Genomic DNA, 10,000 nt, shown 5'->3' with positions numbered 1-10,000 from the left:
AGTTGCTAGGAGCATTCCATTGTAATTCTCTAAGGGCGCCTTTTTTTATCCACAACTCTGGAACGAGAATGGCCAGAATGTAAAATGTGCGCGTTTTTCTATTCCGCATTCCTATTCCGGAATGGATAGAACACCATTACACCATTCTGCTCCGAGGGGCAGAATGAACAGAATGTTGCGAATGAAAATCCAAGATGGCACACGGCGGGATGAGCGCTGCAGATTTAAATACGCCTCTACCGAGATGCAACTTGTTTTGCCTGGCACTTTTCTCAACAGCAACGGTGAATTAGTTCTTTTCTGATTTTAAAGCAAACCATTTTTAAGTGTTATACTTATCGGACTCGATAACTGAGGCCGGAATAAAACTCAACAGCTATTACACCTTCGAATATCTGCTTCCCTAATTCTTTGGTTAAACATGAAACGTTAGTGATGTATTGCTGTATTTGTTAATTTAAACACAGGCAAATTATTTCTTAACTGTCAGGCTACCGAGATGCAACTTGTTTTGCCTGGCATATACTTTTCTCAACAGCAACGGTGAATTAGTTCTTTTCTGATCTTAAATCACTCCATTTTTAAGTTTTATACTTCGGGAACTCGATAACTGAGGAATAAAACTCAACAGCTATTACCGTGACCTTCGAGCATCTGCTTCTCTAATTCTTCGGTTAAACATGAAATGTTAGTGATGTATTGCTGTATTTGTTGATTTAAACACAGGCAAATTATTTCTTAACTGTCAGGCTACCGAGATGCAACTTGTTTTGCCTGGCACTTTTCTCAACAGCAACGGTGAATTAGTTCTGTTCTCATTTTAAAGCAAACCATTTTAAAGTTTTATATATACTTATGGAACTCGATAACTGAAGAATAAATCTCAACAGCTATTACACGTTCGAACACGTGCTTCTCTAATTCTCTAATTCTAATTTTCAGGCTGCCGAGATGCAACTTGTTTTGCCTGGCATACACTTTTCTCAACAGCAACGTTGAACCAGTTGCTTCTTTTCTGATTTAAAAGCAATCCATTTTTAAGTTTTATACTTATGGAACTCGATAACTAAGGAACTGGGAAATTTCAGTAGAATGTCCTATTGTAGCTGCTTCGTCCACGGTTTTTCCAGAATTTCGGACGGCGGGTCTAATCTGCAGGTCGCAGGTCACAGGTTGCAGGTCATTATTTTACCAATACAGAAAGTATCCTAAGCATTCTTAAAAGCTAACCTTAGGCCTAATTATGCCTAAACAAACGTTTTTAGGCCTAAGGTTAGCTTTTAAGAATGTTTAGGATACTTTCTGTGTTGGTGAAACAATGACCTGCGACCTGCTACCCGCGACTTGCAGATTAGACCCGCCGAATTTTGGAACGTGATCACCATTTTCCCGAAAAAAATTACCGACTTGAAGGCGACAAATCTCGCTTCGAAAGAGCTGAAAGAACTTTCCTTCGGCAAATTGGCTAACAATTCGACCAACCAGTTGATTTGAAAGGGTGTACCATTTTTCCCGGGGTGAGAGAGTTAATCCATAAATCCTATAGAACGAAAAGTGGTTCCGTGTCCCAGCACTAACCGCCACTGTCGATGCGCGCTAACGAACTGAAATAGATTTGTGTTCCCCACAAAATTCATCTCGCCCCTAAATATGGTCATTCAATAAAAATTAAATACTTTTTTTCTCCTTAACGTAAGTTCACAGTACAATCTGATCGATCCTGAAAGCTTTAACACTTTTCTGAATACGAAACACCTTTTGTGTTATGTTTTTAGCCTTTGTTGACGGATATCTACACCGTCAGAAGACGTTCAGCCGAGAATTCCTGAGTCGGCTTAAGCTCCTCATGAAACGTCTTGAGTGCCTTTGTGTTTGCAAGGAGATTCATTGTAAGTATTAGCATCCCAATGTACTTCAAACCAGATTCAATTTTAGTCCTGAGATAACATCTTAAGCGTTTCAGATTCTTTGATGGAATCAACATGTTGTTCCTTCCGAGTATTCTAATGTCCTTTTAAGTATACACATGAATACGTTCACGAATTTTGAGGGTTGTCCAATACACACGAACTGATTCGGGTCGACGTTTTGGTAAAGACGACCCGTCAAGCCGAAGTCGGGTCGAGGTGTTTGCGGAAGTAAAGTAACAGGAAGTTGCTATTTTAAAGAAGGTTCGAGGAACTTTCTGAAAATGTTGACGGGTCGTGACGGGTCGTGACGAGCCGTCATTTGAAAAGTAGACCCGACTATTGGAAATGTCAGGTGGTGAGGGACTTAGAAAAAAACACATGTATTTGTGAAGATAGTGGAGGCGGTGAGGCCGGCTGAAAATGCTGACGGGTCGTGACGACCCGTCTAGTTCGTGACGAGCCGTCATTTGAAAAAGTCGACCCGAATACTGGAAATGTCAGGTGGTGAGGGAAATAGAAAAAAATTGTGTATTTGTGAAGACAGTGGAGGCGGTGAGGCCGGCTGGAAATGTTGAGGGGTCGTGACCAGCCGTTTCCTGAAAGGTCGAACTGATTGTTGGAAATGTCAGGTGGTGAGAGACTTAAATAAGATCGTGTTTGTGAAGATACTGGAGGCTTTGAGGCTGGCTGAAAATGTTGACGGGTTACTTCGTGACAGGCCGTCATTCGAGGTGGTGATGTCAATCCACCGGGACACAGTTGTCTCGTTATTCATACTTATGTTAATTTGCGATCGTCGCGTAATTTTGAAGCGCTAGCCTCTAAGGTGAAACACAAATTAAACATTTTAAAGACACAGGATAGTAAAAAGTACGGCGGGTGTGAGCTTACAGTTGTGGCTGGAAACGAATTTGGCAAGACTGTGTTGTAGGTTTGTTATTGTATTTGGTCCGAATGATGGTAATTTTGCCATTTTATTTTTTGATATTCCCAGGTACACCTTTTTTTTTTTTTTTTTTAACAAAAAGTTTGCGAAAAAACGTTCACAAATGTCTCAAAACTCAAATGCAAATTTCATCAAATGAGGCGCACGATTCCAGTTCGTTTACAGCGAGTTTTCATCCCTTTTCGCTGAAATTTGACTAGAATGTTGCCCGATAATGTGGCAAAAAACCCGTGTCGGGGAGTATTTATTTGTTGCCTCCTTCGAAAGTAATGAGTATTTAAGAAAAGGTACTGCGCGTTTTACAAAAAGTTAAAGTTTAACAGTGAATAAAAACAAACCAGACATGTAATAAAAATGCCTCGACACGGTTTTTTAGATCAAGGTGTGAAGAAAACGTAGTTTCCGGTTAAATTCTGACCGGAAACGAACTCAATTTGTGAAACTTCATTCTTCTGGAAAATGATGGCTATTTTAGGAAAGGTATTTTATTTCTTGCCTTAAGTCAACTAATAATCGGGATCTACAATTCCTAAGCTTCCAGAAAGTATGTACTTTATTGGGGTTTTTATGAAACGTGTGACTGTGAAGCAGCGACAACGCGAGGATTTGGAGTGTGCTGATATTCAAATGACGCAAAACGGATGAAATGAATTGTCATGCTGCGTCCTTCCAACAGATTAGCATTCCGTTTTTCATGAAGAATTTAAATCTGTTAACGACTTCGACGCGTTTAGGTGATTAATATTGGGCAATAGTTTTGAAGTTTTTTATTTGCTTGGTTAGCAATCGCGCTGGTTTATCGTTTATTTGTGGATGTCCTGCAACGTGAATGCATAATTTCTTAAGGCCGGACATGGGGTTTAATGAGTACTGGTGTGCAAGGGGTTTTTTCATCGTAACTCTAAGAATTCGTAAATGGTAGAGTAAGGTAGTAGAATTTGAAGTCTGACTTTCCAAATTAAAGATAGAACAAGTCACTAGGATACGGTGTTTGTGCTGATGACTTTGTTAAGCTGAAAGCAACTTAAAATGCTGCTATGATCGTCATTTTAGTCTTAGATAGGAAGTAATGATTTTGCAAATATCGTTGCTTCTGTATGAAGGATGGAGTAGTCGGGAAAGAATTTGCACAGCATTTTCGTTTCAGTGTTAGCAGCCACTTTCTCGTTGCAATATCATAGTTCTCTAATAAACAGTAAGTGTTTTGGTGGTATCACTTTGCGTCGGGAATTGCGGAATTTGAAACGTGTAAATGTGTTTATTTTAAATGTTATTATTAACTGAAACGAGTAATTACAAAGTAGTATAAGGGAGACCTATATATTATATTTTTTTTATAAATTGGCTTGCAAGTTATTGGCAGTTGTTGGAATTTTAAAGATGTAGGTATCGCTGACGAAAGCATGAAATATTGTATAATGATATCGAAATGGTGATTCGTGATTAACGACAATGTAAGGTAGTATGAAATGTTTGCAGTAGCTATGCTATAATACCAGCAATAACCTAATTTAGACATATCACAATTAATTTTGACAACTGGCATTATTTCGAGGTGGGGGGGGGGGGGGGGGTGGTATATTCGACACCGACTTCCTCTAATCGATTAAAGTGCTGGGTTCATTGTCAGCAGGGGAACACTTTCTTTTCTTTGTTGGTGTAGCAGGATTCAGTTTTCTGCTGGTATAATCCTCTATGTGTTTTGCGTTGAATGTGTGTAAGGAGCAGAAAGCAAAATCCATAAGTTATTACGGGTGTATACAAAAGATGCGAGTTTCTTGAAAGGGTTATAAATGAATGTCAAACAGTTGGCGGAGAAACAGGCAAGACAACTAGATTTTATCTTCAATAATGCAAATACAAAGAGACACGTCTGGTCCTAGTACGCCCTCGATTACCTGAAGTATCTGTGCCTGAACGGTCTTCCACGCGACCCGCCAGGACAGGCAAGACGCTGATCGCCGAATCCCTCCCTCCCCCCCCAAAAAAAGGGTTCCACACGTTCTAAAGTCGTGACCAAGTAGTTATCCCCCCGCACGTTATAGGTATGCTCTCCTTTTGTACAAGGTCTTTCCGTGTATCGTTGTGATACTTCAGAAAAAAAGGAAACCACTTTTTGAACGATTTTGAAACGAACGCTTTCTAAACGTCAAGACGACGCTTTCAACAACAGTGATTTCTATTCTAAACTGTCTTTCAATTGTTTCCACACATTCTTTTTAGCCGACGGCATACAGTTGTAGTAAGGGTATTATTTCTTCTAAGAACAAACGACAAATTCTACGCAACTGCGATGCTCTCCTTTCTTTTCTTTTCTTTTATTTATAGTGACATTTATTATTGTCCATGCACGTATCAGTATTTAGTCGCTTCTCTTTGGTAACGGCAAATAAAACAAGATCTGCCTCTGACTTAGGGGTCTGAATGCATACAATGCATAAGACCCCAAACATTAATACTGAGCAGCATGTTGTCAGAATATATGTCACTACGAACACGAACGAACAAATTATTCACCAATTTGTAAGTGCTACGAAGTTTATGGTTGTTCATGCACATAAAGGTATTTAAGCCGCCACTCTTTGAGAACGAGGCATACAACATTCCTGAGCAGCATGCATATGTTGTGAGGGTATTCGCTACCTACGAATGAAACATTCACAACATTTGCTGTGAGTGCCATTGTGGACAACGATTATAGTTGTTCATGCATGTATCGGTATTTTAGCCTCCACTCTTTGAGAATGAAGCATACAACATTTCTAAGCAGCGTATTGTCAGGATATTAATTTTGCTACGAACGAACCATTGACCATTTGTGGATGCTTTTAGGAAGCTTGCGGCGATTTTCGGTGGGCTTGAATGTTTTGAGGAAGCGTACACAGGGCACTCAAAGAGAATATAGTTCAAAACCACTTAAACATAGCATTGTTAAACGTTTTTTGGTATTTAAACGGTAGATATAGTCATATTTTTATTCCCTACAAAATTTTCATCTGTTCGGTTTTCCTAGCTGAAAGTCTAGTGATCCGAAAATTGTAGCGATCAAAACTTACCTTTCCGAAAATTTCAGCCAGGAAAAGGCTCCCGAAAATTCTAGGTGACCCTTTAAGGGTAAAAATCAGTTAAAAATGGGCAATTATACCATTTTTTAGGTGTTCGAAAATCCTAGGACAGGCAGGCAAGCAAGAAATTTTGTAAGAAATGTTCCGAAAATTCTAGATCTCCAATCGTCTTTCGAACAGAAATTTTCCGAAAATTAACGTTGGGTGCTCCTGGCGTACGACAGTTTCGCTACGTTTTAAGAACGAAGCATTCAACATTTCGCAGCGCTATTACAGTCAATCATTATTTCTGTTTCTGAACAGCATGTTGTCTGGGTATTAATTTCGCTACGCCGTGAACGAGCGAACCATTCACCATTTTTGGTTGCTTTTAGGAAGCTTGCGGCGATTTTCGCTACGCTTGGATGTTTTGAGGAAGTGTACGGCGATTTCGATACGCTTTAAGAACGAAGCATGAATGCTGTTCTGGTCAATGTTTATGATTTTCTATGCGTATATCGATATTTTAGTCGTTACTCTTTGAGAACAAAGCATATAACATTTTTGAGCAGCACAGCCTCCTTTGTTCATCAAAGTTTTTCTTTCTCTCACCATTTGACATTTCCATCGCTACGCTTTAAGAACGAAGCATTCAACATTTCGGAGCGCTATTACAGTCAGTCATTCTTTTCTGTTTCTGAACAGCATGTTGTCAGGGACACATTTGCAACATTTGTGAATGTTGTTCTGGTCCGCGATGTTCTATGCATATATCTATATTTTAGTCTGAAGCATACAACATTTTTGAGCAGCATAGCCTCCTTTGCTCATTGAACTTTTTCTTTCTCTCTCCATCTGACACTTCCAATAGTCGGGTCGACTTTTCAAATGACGGGTCGTCACGACCTGATCGGATCGTCATGATCCGGCGGGAGTTGTTTAAAGCTTCCCCAGGCAGTTCGACTTCCGGCAGTAAAGCTTACTTCCTTTTTCAACTTGACGACCCGACATCCAGTGAGTCGGGCCGTCAACAGCAATTGACGACCCGACTTAGTTCAGAACTGGATGAAGAAAAAGAATCCATAATGATTTACAGATCTCAGAAGATGTCTTTAAAAAAACTTAATTTTCGTGCGTGTTTGATCTAGAATATGCACAAACTATTAGCTTAAATTTCCGTGTAAATAGACTGGCTAGAATTTCTTGAGTGCCTCTGAGTTTGTAAGGAGGCAGTAAATATTAGATTAAATTTTAGTCGCGAGATAACATCTTAAACCTGTCAGACTCTATGATGGAACCAACATGTTATTCCTTCGGAGTATTCTAATATCATTTTATGTGTACACGTGACTACGTTCTCGAATTTTGAACTGGATGAAAGCAAATAATCCATAATGATTTTACAGATCTGAAGATGTGTTTGAAAAATAAATTCTCGTGCGGGCGTGATCTAGAATGTGTACAAACTATTAGCTGGATTTTATCTTCCTGTCTAAATAGACCGGTTAGAATTTCCACCATCTATTGAAGGAAATTTAACATAAGCTATTCTAAATGTATTGACACAATCGATTGTTGACTGAATATGGTAGCCAAACTGTAGCAAAATTCTACAATGAAAATTCATATCAAAACCAACAACTTGATACCTAACTCAACAAATCTATGTCAACGTCAACACTGTTTACCTGTCAACTTCAACAACTTTATTTTTAATTCAACAATTTCCTCTCAACATCAACTCCATCAACTTCACAATTTCAACATTGTAATCAGTCTTAAAATCAACAGCAAAATTCAACGCAAAAAACGTTTCTTTGCTGCCGGATAAACACTTGCTCATATCCAATTTTCAACTACCTAAAACCTGTCAAGATCAACGACTCAAAATTCGTGTCAACAAATTGGGTCCGAGCTGGCCCGTTTCTACCGAGAGAGTCAGGGGAGAATTAAATTTGTCGCTCAGCAAGATGGCGGACGCGGACGGACGGCAGTGATCGTGAGGTAACACAAACTGATCAAAATGATATAAATAGCCAATGGAGTTTATTTTTTACAGATTTAGATGAGTTATTGAGTGAATATGAGCAACATCGGTCAACGAATGACATCACAATAACGGAAAACTTGACTATTCGTTTGGAAAATGCAGTTCGAGCTTTGCAAAATGTATCTCACTTTGCATCACAAACTAACAAGGAAGCAGTTCTGGAAATGACCAGGAATTTCCAGTTGATGCTTTGGGACTGCCATCGTAGGTGTGAATTTCCAAGTCGAACGAGATGTTCAGAAGTTGCCGTTTTTTCACTAAATTCACCAAATAGAGTAGATACCAAGCAGGTTGGAAGGCCAAAATTTGACATAATTTGCTATAATGGTGATTCCATTTTTGCCTCAACATGTTTACTTGAATTAAAGCTGCCAGACCATTTTCCCAACTATGCTTCTTTTGTCTCAGCTATGAGGACAGTTATAGCTTGACCATTAATATTAAATGTTGCTAACATGAATCATTAGTATGGAAAGACACCAAAAGAACTTTTAAGGTGTTGCCTTATTCATGTGCTGGCTGTGGGGAAATGAGTACAATGTTTTAGTTTGCAGATATTGAAATTATGTGAATGAGAAAGACCATGCTCTGGAGAAGTGTAAAGGTAGTCTCACACCTAAAAGCACAGTCTTTCTTCCTTTCAAGTACTTTCAGCTGTTCTGCTGAATAATAATTTTGTTTACTTGTTGCACTACCTTTAGAAAGGTGATTTTGATAACTTGAAAAAGCCAATATGTACATGTCTTAGTGCCATCAAGTCGTTTAGAGATCTTCTTTACATGGCAAGTTCTGTTAAATTACGTCTTATCAGGAACAAAAGATAACACAAAGGATTCACAGGTTTTTTTATGGAACTTAAACTACTGTTGTGTTCATCCAAGTTAACAGTGACAGTACGTGTGTTGAAACTACCTTGATGTTAACACATACTTTTTGATACCAAATACAACATTATTGTAACACTTACTTAAAGATACAAAATACAATTGAAACTGTTGTGTTTGTTGTTCAATAAAGAGAAACCTTACTGGAGTGTAATGTATTGGTGGTTTGAGAAAATCCTCTTTGGGTTTCATAGCACCTTTAAGAAGTAAAATTAGCAAGTTTGTTTTGGAGTTGAAAGCAGTAGTTACTGGCCATAATGTGTCATTGAAACCTTACGTACATGTACAAGTGTCAGTTGACTTGCCAACCATACTATTGATTTTCACTGGAAAAAGTAATAATTGTAACTACTTACAAGCGAATTTTGTATAACTGCTGGTTTTGCAATGTGGTTCTTTCTAAGAAGTCAATTGTATTGAGTACTTTCAAACATTAAGATTTTACTGCTTCATTTGTTTTAGCATGGCATATGTTTCTCAGCTAGACATATATGATTGTAAGAATTTAAGACCATCAGTCAGTCAGTTAAGATAGTCACGTTTTCCGTTATTGCGATGCTTCCTTGTTAGTTGGCGATACAAAGTGAGATACATTTTGCAAAGCTCGAACTGCATTTTCCAAACGAATAGTCAAGTTTTCCGTTATTGCGATGTCATTCGTTGACCGATGTTGCTCATATTCACTCAATAACTCATCTAAATCTGTAAAAAATAAAATCCATTGGCTATTTATATCATTTTAATCAGCTTGTGTTACCTCACGATCACTGCCGTCCGCCATCTTGCTGAGCGACAAATTTAATTCTCCCCAGACTCTCTCGGTAGAAACGGGCCAGCTCGGACCCAATTTGTTGACACGAATTTTGAGTTGTTGACACGAATTTTGAGTCGTTGATCTTGACAGGTTTTAGGTAGTTGAAAATTGGATATGAGCAAGTGTTTATCCAGCAGCAAAGAAACTTTTTTGCGTTGAATTTTGTCGTTGATTTTAAGACTGATTACAATGTTGAAATTGTGAAGTTGATGGAGTTGATGTTGAGAGAAAATTGTGGAATTAAAAATAAAGTTGTTGAAGTTGACAGGTAAACATTGTTGACGTTGACATAGATTTGTTGAGTTAGGTATCAAGTTGTTGGTTTTGATATGAATTTTTATTGTTGAATTTT

This window comes from Montipora foliosa, chromosome 5 (assembly GCF_036669935.1).
Source record: "Montipora foliosa isolate CH-2021 chromosome 5, ASM3666993v2, whole genome shotgun sequence".
Lineage (NCBI taxonomy): Eukaryota > Metazoa > Cnidaria > Anthozoa > Scleractinia > Acroporidae > Montipora > Montipora foliosa.
The sequence above is the reverse complement of the archived record's forward strand: the minus strand, read 5'-3'. Positions refer to the sequence as shown.